Source organism: Pleurodeles waltl, chromosome 2_1 (assembly GCF_031143425.1).
Source record: "Pleurodeles waltl isolate 20211129_DDA chromosome 2_1, aPleWal1.hap1.20221129, whole genome shotgun sequence".
NCBI lineage: Eukaryota > Metazoa > Chordata > Amphibia > Caudata > Salamandridae > Pleurodeles > Pleurodeles waltl.
Genome location: NC_090438.1, coordinates 486,410,605 through 486,426,224, shown reverse-complemented (window position 1 = coordinate 486,426,224; position 15,620 = coordinate 486,410,605). Strand labels below are relative to the sequence as shown.

Below are 15,620 nucleotides of genomic sequence, written 5' to 3'. Positions count from 1 at the left end.
AGGAGAAAGTAGAAATGCAAGTAGAAATGTAAACAAACGATGACGCCAAGGAAGCCATTACAGGCAGAGTGCAAGTAGCTGTCAGATTGTCAATACATTCCACATTAAATGAAACATATCCTTGCAAAAAAAAGACATTGGAAGCGCCTCCATTGGATTATAATTAAGACCGTCATTCACCTCTCACATGAAGGTTCATTCTAAGGTCGGAAACAATTTTCATCTTTTTGTGAGGTCTGACAAAGCACCAAAGGATACCAAGCGCTACCCATTTACAATATCAAATCATTCAATTAGTCATTGTTGAGCAGGCAAGCCCCCAGAAACACAAGAGGGTAATCAACGTGCCCGGGGTGGAAGAACGGAGCATAGTGGCACTCGAGCACGAAATGGTCCCGGATGGAAGGGTCTGAGGCCTGGTGTTTCCAGGCAGCTAGGTCACACCAAACAATAATGGGAGATGCCAACCATTTTTCAGTCAGTCATAATGATCATTCACGTCCTATGGTCACACATAGTGTAACAAAGAATACTGGCCTTTTACCATACAGTCTAGTGGAACCAGTATGGCAATTGGCCTCATCATCGCAAAAGGAAGCAGGAAGCAAGATGTCTCCAGTGGGTCCTGCCTTGACTGAGGATGATTTATCGCCTGAGAGTGCTGCACTGCAGAGGAGTGAGTGTGTCTGTGTGCTTGTGAATGTGCTCATATCTGTGGGTGTGTGTGTGTGCGCGCGCAGGTTTTGCTTGTGGGACAGTGTGCATTTATGAGTAATAAAGTGCCTCTCCAGGGCCTACAGTGTCTAGTGCCACCTCTCTCTCCTGTGCATAAGAAGGACCATCTCTAACATAATGGAGCTCACTCCTAGTCTAATGGGGCAATTCAGAATGAAATCGAGCCTACCCATTATGTAATATAATGTAATTGTTGTCATCTCTAGCATGAAATACACACAGCTGGCATAATGTTAGCGACCCCTGATTCACTGCAGACATCTTTGGCATGGCGGGACCCACCACTGCCATGAAGTGAGTCCTTATATACTTCCTATTTTTTGACAGACTGAAGGATTTCTCACTTGATGTAGCCCTTCACTGGTATGACATGTTTCATGGTGTAGTAATTATTGCCATATTGTAAAAATTTCTGGCATTAAGGGGCCCATTGCTATCATTAAGTTAAAGTGGGTTGGGCTTGCTTGGCGCACCATAAAATGGATGGAATGTTTAATAACTGCTCTTTCGCAGCAACTGGCTTTTAGTCAATGTAGGTGAAAATTATGCATGGTTTGAGTGCACTAATAGTTTCTTGGTAAGAGAGCATCTCTGAACTTCTCCAATCCTTCCAAAGGAACACAAGCTAGCAATTCAAAGTGGGTATTTACACTTCCCTATATGTAAAGTTTACAAGCCATCAATTGTGAGGAGTTCATCCTAGTATCATCTGCTGCTTTGTTTCAAGTTGTTACAGAAAATACATGAGCACACCACCTTGAATTGTTTTTCTCAGTACTTTGCAGAAAGAAGAGAAATCAGTCCCAAAATGCCACACACCCATCATGGTAAGTAGGAGCACAGAGTACCGCATACTTCTGGCATCTTTGCCAGTACAGAAATGTGAATGGAAATAGACAATGAATTGTAGTGAAGGGCAACAAACTAGTTACAGTGGAAAAGCGAGCGAGTGATGAAAAAAGTTAGGACACAGGTTGTTAAACTATGGTACAATTAGGGGACTATGAGAGAGGATATACAGATGATAAAGGAGGAGCAGAGCATGAGAAAAGGGGCAAAGATTTCTCTTGAGAAATCCCTTCCCCTACAACTCCACCAATTTTAAAGTTGCCCTCTCCCCCACGAAACAACATTTAATACTGTTCTTGACAGCAGTATACCTACAATTGTTTTCATGGTGGTAAACCCAGTGGAAACGGTTTCTGTATAAGCATAAGCTTGCAAATCTGTGGGTGTTCACTACCGTTAGTAAGAGTCCAGACCCTGAGATGCCCACAATTGACACATTTAACTATTTTTTTAAGTGTGAGTAAATACATTTACTAGGGTAAAAATCCACAATTTTTCTCCTAATTCTGTCAATCATAAACAAGATTCTGTCTTCTTAATGATAGTATTTGATTGTCATTTTATATTCAGGAGATTATACAATGCAAAGATGATCATGTACCAAATGGTTGACAATGCTTTCACTGGTTTGGATAAAGGAGGATCATGTCTTCAAATCCTCATAGAGCTTTCGATCTTACCTTAGTGTCGATTTGGTGGGAAAAGGCATCCTGTTTGAGCACCTTAAAATATTGCCATGGTATTGAATGACACGTACTCAACTAGATCTCCTCTTTTCTGGACAATTAGGGGTTGAGAACCATGGGCAAGATGTACGTTCATTTCCTTTTGCGACTCGAAATTTGCGAGTTGCAAAAGGAAATGTACTAATGTGTCACAGACACATTTAGTGACTCCCAATAGGGGCTGCAATTAACCTGCCTGATCAATATTCATGATGCAGGTCGCTATTTGTGACCCACTAGGAATGGGCAATAACACAGGGATGGTGGCCCGCTGGGGGCAGCAGACCACCATGTCCGTGTTTGTTTTTAAATAAAGCAACTTTTTCCTTAAAAGAAAACGGGATGTGTTTCAAAAAAGAAAAATGAAAAGTTTTCTTTTCATTTTTTTAAGAGTAGGGAGTGGTCTGTGGGACCACAGCCTTCTCTTAAAAAATCTGCTAACATTCAGCAAGGGGAGGGGTCCCGTGGGGACCCCATCACATTTGCGACTGGCTTACCACTTACTTGAAGTAGGCGGTAAACTGTGATTGTTTTGCGACCGCATTCCAATTGCAAAACAGTTGTATATTCCCCCGCGACCCATTACTAGGAAGGGACGCGCTTGGCACGCCCCTTCCTAATAGTGGCTCATAAACCCCTTTTTGTAAGTCGTTAATAGGTTACTGACTCACAAAAAAGGGTTTGTACATGCCAGAGGCTGTTTTAGCGGTCGTAAATGGGTCGAATCTCTGTTTGTGACAGCCAAAAACTGTTGTACATCTGGCCCCAAATTCCTTGAGCTGCTATGCCACCTTGCAGAGTTCAGCCAAGGTTTCCCTCATTCCCCCAAAATAACCTGTGAATAAAACTATTTATAGGTTTCACAAGTCACAGAAAATATACAAATATGGATAGCAAGGCCATCAGAATAAACCCCAAAAATAATTTTTGTGTTTCTACTAAAATGTCCTTATCCATTCCCAACTGTGTACCCTGATTTAGCTTGGTCTCCAGAGCATCACCCTTTTAAAACATCAACCTGGTTGTTACTTCCCTGGAATGGATTTCAATTGATGATATATGTATTTAAAACTGCCTACTTGGTATACAAAACCATTCAAAGTGAATCTCATCAGTACCTTCCAGAGAAGTTGACAATCTCTGGTGAAATGCTCAGCCCAGAGACCCCAGATTTAAAAAAATAAATAAAACTTGGCCCAATCTTTCTCAGGGTGTGCCCACAGAATTAGCAAATTCCTTCCCCTAGAGCTCCATCTGACCATCTCGAGCATGGTTTTTGAAGTGACCCGAAAGTTATACTGTTAAGTCATTACCTGACACAGTTTGTGAATGATACTGTATAAAGATCTTTCCTTATTCATCCACATATTGCACCTTGCTGCCAATTTCTGTGCTCTATTTTGTAACCCTTATTGTATAATTTCCTAAATTGTTGAATGTTGAGTTTTTCTGAACATTCAGCTGTTGGTTCCTGCTTCATGTTAAGCAAGTGCCCAAATAGATAATTTCTATTTAAACAAAATACATTAAATTAAAAAATATCCTAAATCATTTCCTTTCCCTCTCATTTAGTGATCAATCTCCTGCTAGACTTCGTTAACATCCAGTCATCATGCCAGCAACAACCGGTTTAATTATGCTACTGGCAATTTATGCAACCCAACCTCCAGATCTTCTTCTCTAGCTACAATCTCAGATTTTGAAAAACTTTCTACTATGAAGTGTGGGTGTTCAGATCTGAGTATCTTTTAAGACCCTCTAAAACATTTTTCTTTAATATCATACATGCAGTCTGAGCCAGCTGTAGCACAGTACTCAAGAATATCAATAAGATTCAGTCCATTTTTTTATTGTGTTAAGAGCTTTCCTAGCATTTATGACATTAATAGCACACCAGTAGATCTTCGGCACTTGGACCCTTGTTTTTAGTTTGACTCCTCACCCACATCAACCTCAATATATTATTTTTTCAGTCAGTGTCAGCAAGAGTGCTCTATTTTCATGTGACCATCCAAGTGAGTATTTGTATCTTGCTAGATACAACAGCTGGTCCCTAGCTACTTGAACTGGAACTGTGATTAACAGGTATTCATTCAGCAAGTCCCTGAAGGCATTGAATGAGTTAGCTAAATACATATGTCTTGATAACGAGGTCAATAAAAATAAATTTTAGCCACAAAGGTGCAACCATAGAAAATTATTAAGAGGCACATATTAGTCACTAAAATCAGTATGTCTGATTCTCAGTGGATGGATTTTAATGTTCTGGTGGCTTGTATTTCAGACTCAAGCAAAATCCTATTGTTCTACAAAAATAATATATATATATACATATATATATATAAAACTATAGATTTACTCTTCTTAACTCCACATCTACGCAGCTTCAACACATATTGTCTAGATACCATTCATGTACAGTTAAGAACAATACATCTTTATGTACCCATAAATTTATATTAGTGAAGGTTTTGTATTAGACGGAAAAAAGGCTTGAGGAAATCATGTGAAATTGTGTAGTTACAAACTGAATATTATGTTTCACAGAGAAAATGTGTTTCAGAGAAACCCAATCCTTTATATTCCTGCTCCATTAAATTTGGGAATACTAATTCGTGATCTTTACCCTTGCAAGAGAGTAAAGATTTACAAAGCCTAATGTTACCAGTGTATTACAGGTGGATGTGTAATCATATACCTGTCAGTGATCACTTCAAAATTGAACACATTCGTTTTGCTAAATGGGATTGTCCCTTGAATTGATGGGCTTTTTTAAAGTTGTGTTTTCACCACGGCTACTGTCAGGTCATTATCCAATTCTTATTCATGTTTTTGGATACAAAGTCATTTCATAAAAACCTCACAGTTTATGTTCGTAAAAAAGAGTTTATGTTCTTAAAAAATGGCCTGGTAAAAAAATAAATTGACTTATTTTATAATACCATAAAGACTCACTGTAAATAGTTTACTGGCATTCTTTTTAAAATGGCACAACAATTGTAATGAGAGTTTTATACATCTGTTACTAAAGAACACTTATGGTTACAAGTTTAATAATACATAGTTGACTAAATACCCCAGTACATCAACAATAGACTACGCCTATACCCTTACTCATAGAATATAATAATAGAGACGGTCACAATGTAATCACTCTGTTTCAAAATAAAATATGTCCCTCTCAAGATATTTCACCATTAAAATAACAAAGGACTGTAAAAGAGCATGACAAATATCCTTATGCTCCACAGAAAATGTTTAAATAGTAATTACTAGTGCACCATCATACACTTTACCATTTAAAAATAGCTATCTAAAAGTACAAATGTTACAAAAAAAGAAAACAAGGAGGGAACAATAAAATGTGTGCAAACAGCGTCTACGGCTTCTATAACTCAATGTCAAAAACAGCCAATCCTTAAATCAATGAGTGTAATCATCTAAGCACTATAAGAAGGGAAACACACACACAGATGTGCTAATTAAATATAAATCTGCAACCTAGGAAGCAGCCAATAAACCAAATATCAATGGGTCAAGATGACCATGATATTGTCTTAATATCTGATCCAAGGTATTCTATATATTACATGTTTGCATTCATGTGTAAAATCAAAGGGTCTCATTTAGAAGGCCTTTGCGCTGCCATTATGTCATTTTTTGATGCAACAGTGGCCCAGGCATGGCTCTACACTGCTTCACACTTACCAACTGAAGAATTTGGCCCAGTCTGTCAGTTTTTAAAGCCTTGCCTCACATTATACCTGCTCAAGGTATATTGTATGCAAGGTAGGCATTCGCATGGAAAAGGCCATGCAGAATTGACGCAGTGAAATTTACAATGTTTGACTGCATCATTCTGCAACTTCATTGCATCAGAATTTTATTGCCTGCTCAGAGCAGGCATAAACCTGACACATGACTTTTCTCAATGGGGGCCTCCTGGCATTGCTGGAGTAGCATAATTTTTTGATGCTAGTCCAGCAATGCATGAGTCTAGCACCACAGAGGCATCAGAATTTCTGATGCATCTGGGAAAACTTGCACCATGGCACTCTGTATTGTAAATATAGCTCACATATGGTGTCATTAGGGGGTTGCAGCGCAGTACAAGAAAGCTGACACATTGGAGCTGATGCATCAGATTCTTGTAAATGAGGCCCACAGTTTCTTATTATTACTTCAGAAATTTCTTTATTTACATTTAGATGTCACAAACTGAGTAGAATAGTTGTTTTAAAAATATTTTTCATTCTCTACACTTTCCTTGAAATCTTTTAGCACTTCTTCCCAACACAGAAAATACGTTTCAAAGCTTCTCATTTCTTGCACAGTTTTTTGTCAGAATATTAAGCACAACCATATTGTGCTACAATGAAAACATAGCCAGAATATCAACAACCAAAATACTGTGTATTTGAAGGTAACTATAAATTTACTATGCTTAGCGTCTAATACATTCATTCATATATTTGTTTTTCTATTAAAAAACAAAGGGTTGTGATTAGCTATAGATAGGAAAACTTCATTTATAATGCTATACAAAAACAACATAAAAACCTCACAAATATTAGAAATCCTAAAGTTATTATTGTTATTTTATAATTATAACATACATTTACAATTTACAGCCTGCTAAGACTTACTATAAATCACACCCTCCAACATAGTGTTGTCAACTCACTAGCAACCATAAATTAATCATAACTCACCCCTCCACCATACACAACGTTATCTTAAGTGATGTCATTTGAGATATCATTGGTCTTGTTGTGAATAATTTGACTTAACATGTTATAAGGGATGTCAGGTGAAAGGGTATAAGAAGTGCATCAGGAAGATGTGAGTTATAGTGAATTTAGTCTGGATAACGAGTTGACAACACTCTATGTAGGTGCCCGCATTACAATAAGTTTAGGAGTATACATACTAAAATATCTATACTCACTATCATGCCATTCTGGCTACAATGCTTTTGCTGCATAGTGTTTAAAACTCAGCATTTTGGTAATGTACCTTGCACACCAAAGTTTATTCCAAAACAAATTGTAGGAAATTACAAACTGTGATGTAATTTCTTCCAACTTTATGCCCCCCTTTTTGCTAGTGCTGGAACTTTATACACTTAACCCCTGATAAACAGGAGTAAAGTCCCTATGCTTCCCCTTTAAAAATCGTTAAATTAATGTATCCCTGATTGACATATTTATCTTTCCTACATCTTGCCTAACATGTGCTGTAGAAAAGGCATCCAGGTCCTGGAAGCCACATGCGGACTGTAGCACTTATTATGGATTCCACACAGCAAGCCTATAAAATATTGATTCAAGCTTACCATGTGTAACAAGACTGCAGCAACCTAAAACCTGCTGTTAAACCTGGTGTTGGACTTTTTTGCTTATGCAGGGTCATCCCCAATCTTTTTGCCTCCTGCCTCCTATTTTTTCTGACCTGTTTCTGTTGGCTTTTGAACTCCGAGCACTTTACCACTGCTAACCAGTGCTAAAGTGCATGTGCTCTCTGTGTAAATTGTATGTAATTGGTTTATCCATGATTGGCATACTTGATTTACTAGTAAGTCCCTAGTAAAGTGCACTAGAAGTGCCAGGGCCTGTAAATCAAATGCTACTAGTGGGCCTGCAACACTTGGTTTGCCACCCACATAATTAGCTCTGTAATCATGTCTCAGACTTGCCACTGCAGTGTCTGTGTGTGCAGTTTTAACTGTAAATTCGACTTGGCAAGTGTACCCACTTGCCAGGCCTAAACCTTCCCTTTTATTACATGTAAGGTAGCCCTAAGGGCAGGGTGCAGTTTATGGTTAAGGTAGGACATAAAGTAATGTGTTTTATATGTCCTGACAGTGAAATATTGCTAAATTCGTTTTTTCACTGTTGCAAGGCCTGTCCCTCTCATAGGTTAACATGGGGGCTACCTTTAAATATGATTAAAGTGTAGATTCCCTTTGGGAGCGGATGGAAATGTGGAGTTTGGGGTCCCTGAGCTCAGAATTTAAAAATACATCTTTTAGTAAAGTTGATTTGAAGTTTGTGTGTTTGAAAATGCCACTTTTAGAAAGTGAGCAGTTTCTTGCTTATACCATTTCTGTGACTCTGACTGTTTGTGGATTCCCTGTCTGGGTCATTTTGACAGTTGGGCTGGTTGCACCTCACACTAGACAGTGACACATAGGGAGCTTTGGTGTAGTCTGCATTTCCTGATGAGCTATCTGTGCTAGGAGGGTGGGGAGGAGTGGTCACTTACACCTGAAAGGGCTGTGCGTGTCCTCACACAATGCAGTCTCCGACCCCCTGGTGAGAGTCTGGGCCTGGCCTGGGCAAGGCAGGATTTCACATTCAAAAGAGACTTTACTCTGAAGTAGGCCTGCTTCAAAGGAGAAATTGGGTATAAGAAGGGCACCCAAAATCACAGACTTTAGAACACCTCTGGAAACAAGAGGAACCTCTGCCTGGAGAAGAGCTGAAGAGTTGAGGAGAAGTGCTGCCCTGCCTGTGACTGTGCTTTGTGGAGCTATCCTGCAGTTGCAGCTTCTGCCAGAGTAAGAGGGCAAAGACTGGACTTTGTGTGCCTTCCATCTTGTGAAGAAATCTCCAAGAGCTTGATTTAGAGCTTGCCTCCTGTTGTTTGGAATCTCAGGGACAGCAAAGACTTCTCTCTGCTAGCACCTGGAGCCTCTGGAGAGACTCTTGCTCTGACAAGTGGTGCCCTATCCAGTCCCTGGGCCCTTGAAAGGAAAGCTGGTGGAAATCCAAGGAAATCGACTTTGGACGACTGCAGACCGACGCCGCTGCTGAATCCGGTGACGCCGCCTGCAACCGACTTTGTGATCTTCGTTGGAATGCAATGACCTTCGCAGGTCTGATGCCGCTGCAGCCCCGCTGAAGTCCGCGACTCTGTGGAAGTCACTGCACCACATTGTAACTGATGCCGCTCAAAGTGCGCGGATTCAGCGCTTCGCACAGATCCCCGACTTCGCTCATTGACTTGATTTCACCCTTCCCCAAGGGACTGTACTTGGGGGGCTATGCGACTCCGTGTCCGGCGCCGCTGGTGTCAGCTTGTTGGGAACGACTCTGTGTTAACACCTTATCAAGGCACTTTGTGTTTCTAAGCGCTATTTTTTTATTTAATCCTTAAAAATTCATAACTTGACTTGTGTATGTCGGATTATTGTCGTTTGGTCTTGTGTTGTTTAGATAAATATTTCCTATTTTTTTAAAACTGGTGTTGTGTCATTTTGTAGTGTTTTCATTAAGTTACTGTGCATGTTGGTTCAAATACTTTACACCTGAGGTTAAGCCTACTGCTCTGCCAAGCTACCAAGGGGGTAAGCAGGGGTTAGCTGAAGGTGGTTCTCTTTTACCCTGACTAGAGTGAGAGGCCTTGCTTGAACAGGGAGTAACCTGACTGTCAACCAAAGACCCAATTTCTAACATCTGGCAAAGACGGGAACCCCTGCTTTTAAATATTAATAAGTCACCCCTAAGTATCCATTGTTGCCCAGAAGTTAGTGTGCCTGATATATAACAGTGGAACTCGTGCAAAATTAAAATTAGCCTGTTGCTCCAGTGACTCATTCTCAAAAGTTATTTTTACAGACAGGACTGTAGCTGGATCCTGGAAATGGCAAACTAAAGATTATAATCTTTCATCTGTAACTTTTTACAGGAAATGGCTAGAATATTCATTGACCATTTCTTTTTAATATTTATTTAAAAATGAATTTGGTGGTGAAGTTGAATGTTTATTAGATATTTAGGAAAATAAATATTTAGAAAGTTAGTTTTTCACGGCCTGAAGCTACTAGAGGCTAATTCACATTAACATGCCATCAGCTGCCCAACGAGTCCTTGACGTTAAAAAGGAGTGAAAACTGCTCTCAGGACAGAAAGGGCTGGGTGTGGGACATGTAATCCCTATCAGCTCAGTAAGGACATTTGGGGTGCGTTCAGGAATTTTATTACATTGAACGGGACAGGGTGAAGACTGACTATTCATAGTTTACTGTAAGGGGAAACCTGATGAAGGGAAAGCCTTTGTTCCAAGGGCCCACACTAGTCAGGCCAACTCTGAAGACAGTGGGAGGGCAGCTACTTCCAGAGCCAGTTTGAAGTCAAACAAGGGCTCTGCACAAGGGTGGTAGAGTTCCTCCATCTTGAATTTTGGAGTATGGTTTAATGTGGGATTGTTTACAGTAGGGCACGCTGAAACTGCTGAACAAGTGGGTAACGTTACCCCAGGGAGCTTTTACCCCATTGGTTTGGAGTCCCTCCACCCACTAGGTAGTGCAGACCTTCAATATTGCACACCAAGGAACCTGCCTCAGACCACTTTCTGGACCCATGGAAGATCAAAAGAAGATTGGACACTGCTTGTTGTCACCTAGGATGAGCCATGAAGGACTGAAGTTAGTACCTCTTGCTCCCAGGACAAGCAGGTGGACTCAAATGGTCAGTTGGAAGGCCCTTGGTATGGCTACAGGGAAACAGCAAGCTAAAGAGGACTTTTTCTAGAAATGATAAGTTGACCAATACCAACTGGACCTGGACTGGACCCTACTGGTGGCCTCCGCTTGAGTGAGTCATGGTCACCAAGGGCTTTTCATGAAGTCCTAGGAGTCTTAGAAGTGAGGAGCTGCTCCAGGAAATCCAGAAAAGTTAGGATTTATACAATTTCAAAAGATCTCTGGAGCATCAGTGGGACATTGCAGCAGAGATGTCCGATTTCAATGTGACTTCCTTGGACACAGCTTCAGGCTTGCCCCACTGGAAGATAAATTTGTTGACCAGTACAAACCTGCTTGGTGTATATGACCCACGCTCCATTGCAGTCAAGCCTGGAATATTCCCTATGTCCAGGTCTACCTCATTCACACAATATCATTGTCGCTTACTGATTTTTAGCTCTATTTTTACTTACATTTTTAAAATGTCATTGCGCTGGCTTCCCTTATTGAACTTGTGTTGTTTTGGGTGTCATTCTTTTTAATTAAAATGTACTTTATTTTTCTAATTCAGTTTGGAATCTATATTGTTTTATATTTTCCCATTATTACGTTTTTGTACCACATACACACTTTACACATTTCCTTAGGTTAAGGTAGTCTGCCTTGTGATACAGTGACCGGAAGGTTGAGCTCAGGTTCATTAGGAGATGTTTAGGGTTCACCCTAGCAAGTTAATGTTATTATTCCTTGAGGTAGTTAAATGTGCATCCTAAATAATATTCAATTTTCTTACACAATACAAAAAGTATGTTTTTTAGCTGTGTGTCATGTCTTCCAATTCATATGTTTGTTATTCAATCTTTGAGTGAATTTTGAACTCTGTTACATCCTGGTATATAGGAAAAAAGCCATTTGAAAACAGAAATACTGGAACATCTAATTGTCTTTTAATGAATCCTGAAGTTTTTGTAAATTATCCTGCATTTCATTCATATCAGGCTGGCACAGCCAACACGTATTTCATCCCGTCACAGTGCCTGAAAAACTGGGGCTATGATAAGACTGCAAATTTAAGAAACATTTTCTTTAAATAGCAGTCTTTTATAGTCCGAAGATGATCACCTTTGTGACCCATGTACAGAGAAAAGGATGTGTGTTATAATGGTGGAACTTGTTGAACCAAAAAACATCCTCAAAAAACAATTGTGACAAAGACTTGATAGTGAGCTCATTGTGCCAAATGTCTTTTAGGAATCATGCATAGTTGCATTTTAACCCATTAAGCAAATTTATTATTAACAGACAAAGGGCCTCATTTATAAAAAATGGATGCTCTGGTGCATCAGATTACTTGTGCTGGCTAACGATCGCCCAATGATGCCATGGATGCACAGTATTTACAATACAGAGCTCGATGGCACACATTTTCACAGATGCACCAGAAATTCTGATGCATATGTGGCACTAAACTGATGCATTGCTGGACTAACGTAAAAAAAGTATGCTACTTCACAATGCGTGGAAGGCCCCCATAGGATAAAAGCTCTGCATCATTTTAACGACTGCTCTGGGCAGGCGTGAAACTTTTAATGCAGTGACATTGCAGAATGATGCAGTGAAATGCAAATTTCACTGCATCTGAGTTGCACATCTTTTTGCTTGGGAACGCTAACCTTATATATCATTGCTGGTAGCTGTTGCTCAGGGGTGAAAAGTGACACTAGAGGTCTCGAGCATCACTTTGTAGACTTGGAGTCGTTTTGCAACCACTCAGTGTAAAAAACAATTATACTGCGGCGCAAGGACCTTGTAAATAAGCCCCTAAATCTATTCAGTGCAAGAATTAATCCCAAAGAAAGGAAAATTGTATAGAGGAAGAGAAAGAACATTCAATCTAAAATTCCTTGTGTCACATGCCATTAAGTAAGTGTACAAGTAGAGATAGACTTAGCTCTATGTGGCAACTAGGGCAAATTCCTTGTGTTCAATTTCAGTAATTAACTATGTTGTTCGATATTCTATCCAAATATTATTATAGAACTAAGGTCTCTAATACCCTGCAAGGAAAATAAATAAAAATAAATGGGGGATGCATATTAGGAATATAATACGATCACGTAGGTAAATAGCAAAATCAAATAATAGGTCTGATAATCTGCAAGAAAAACTATTTATGTTTAAGGGGGATTCATATTCTAATTATGGTGTAAAACCCATCAAAGAGTTAAAAATCACATGAGGTATGCAGAGACACTATACCAATGTAATTGTGCCAGACCAAATCATATTGAAATGCCATAGCTCATTAACATCACGTTACGGAGCTTAAGGAAACACTGCTCTGCAGTTATCACAGTTCTCAACAAAAGGTGCTGAGATGCGTATTCTAATTTCCAACCAGCCCAGCAAGGAAACAAAGGCATATAGCTAACAAGAGGACCATAACATATATAGCCAGGGGCGGATGTCAGATGGTCTACATATACTTGTAATAGAGCCACATTTGCTCACCAGCATCGCATATTGATATGGGGATCTTTTTCGCTTAGTAGCGGGACAGACATTATTGTTATTCTAAAACCATTTAATAAGCTTATCAACCTATAAAGTCCTGCATACCATTTTAAACATTGTATCACTTTGCTTACACATCCTAATCGGTGTTAAGGTGTGATAAGTATCAGGGAGCCTAGCTGGAGAGGGCTGCATCAGTGAGCCCACATTTCCTTTAAACTGACATATGTTAAACCCACTATTGCTCCCTACAAGTTATATAGCATGAACAAGATGTCAAAAGAAGGCTAATATGAGTCTCATATTGTTGCCATCCTTACCTTATTCCTAGTTGGGAAACACCAAAAGTAAGTGTCACTTCAATCTGATAAATCCTGTAAATAAGTCGCTTTCTGAGTAGATGCCATTTTTTAGGCTATCCTAAGTCCCACCTCACTTCCTATGCTCCTGAGCAGGTGCCTGCATATGTAATGTGAACAGCTATGCCAACTTAGAGTGTTTTAGTTAAATCGAGTGTTAGAAATTAGGTCTCTAGTTGGCACTCAGTTTACACCCTGTCCAAGTAGGGACCCTCACTCTAGTCAGGGTAGGGGAGATAGACAGCTCAGATAACCCCTGATCACCCCCTTGGTAGTTTCAGTCAGGCTTATCTCAGAGACAATGTGTAAAGTATTTTCACAAACACATACAGTAACACAGTGAAAACACCACAAATGAACTCCACACCAGTTGAGAAAAAAAGCCAATATTTATCTAAATCAAACAAGACCAAAGCAACAAAAATCCAACATACACTAGAAAAGATATGACTTTTTAAAGTAAAAAGAGTCTTAATCCATAGAGATCAATGGATGCGTTGTTTTAGCACAAAGTACCTGGTATGCGTCACAAATAAAGCTGCACTAGCTAGTATGCATTGAAAAAGGAAGCAATGGGTTGATGCCTTACTCGCAAATGAGGATGTTCATTGATTCTTTCTCCACCGGGTAAGTGATGCATAGGTTTCCGGACAAGCAGCCTTGGGTCTGTGCGATGATGTTGAAGATTTGACGCCGAGGGATGATGCATGGAAAATCAGGATGTGCAGCAGTGATGAATCCACGCTCAGCTGCTGATGCATCAATTTCACTGGCACTGCGTTGATTTTTTATCCCCAATGCAGGCGATGTTTCAATTTTTCTGCCACTCAGCTCCAGTGCATGGATTTTCACTCTGGTTCTGACAGCTTCTCCTTCCAGGGGCCCATGGACTGGATGTGGCACCACTTGGCAAGTCAGGGGGTCTCAGCAAAAGTACTGGCAGGTGAAGGCTTTGATGTCCCTGAGATGTTTTAACAGGAGGCAAGCTCAGTCCAAGCCCATGGATAATCTTCACAAGGAGGATACACTGCAAACTCCAGTCTTTGTCCACTCAAAGGCAGAAGCAGCAACTGCAGGCCAACCCAGCAAAGCACACACAGCAAAGCAGTAGTACTCCTCCTCACAGTTATTCAGCTCTTCTCCTTGGCAGAGGTTCCTCTTGATCCAGAGGTGTGCAGTCTAATGCTCATACCAATTTTCAAGTGCAGGTGTCAGCTCCTTCCTCCCACTCTAGCTCAGAAAGACTCATCAGGATATGCAGGGCACACTTCAGCTCCCTTTGTGTCACTGTCTAGAGTGAATTCACAAACAGCCCAACTGTCAGTCTGACCCAAACATGTATTCAGCAGCCAAGCAGAGGCACAGAATGGTTACTCAATACAATGGCCACTTTCTAAAAGTGGCATTTTCAAATAGACAATCTAAAATCAAACTTTACCAAAAGATATATTTTTAGATTGTGAGTTTAGAGACCCCAAACTCAACATCTCCATCTGCTCCCAATGGGAAACTGCATTTAAATAACATTTAAAGGCAATAACCATGCTAGCCTATGGGACAGATAGGCCTTGCAATAGAGAAAAACGAATTTGGCAGTATTTCACTACCAGGACACGTAAAAACCTAAGGCCTGCCTTAAGGATGATGTACATGTAGAAAAAGGGAATTTTGGTCCTGACAAGTGGGTGCACTAGCCAGGTTGAATTTGCAGTGCAAAACTGCACACACAGATATTGCAGTGACAGTCTGAGACATATTTACAGGGATACTCATGTGGGTGGCACAATCAGTGCTACAGGCCCACTAGTAGCATTTGATTTACAGGCCCTGGGCACCTCTTGTGCACTTTACTAGGTGCTTACTAGTAAATCAACTATGCCAATCATGGATAACCAATCAGAATCACAATTTACACAGGGAGCACTTGCACTTTAGCACTGGTCATCAGTGGTAAGGTCCCCAGAGTACCAA

General features: G+C 40.1%; 1 protein-coding gene across 2 annotated transcripts in view; it reads left to right on the top strand.

Moving 5' to 3' along the window:
* LOC138265741 (gamma-aminobutyric acid receptor subunit beta-4) overlaps positions 1-15,620 on the top strand; it is a 603,058-nt gene that overhangs the window by 483,463 nt on the left and 103,975 nt on the right. The gene's annotated exons all lie outside the window — the stretch shown is intronic.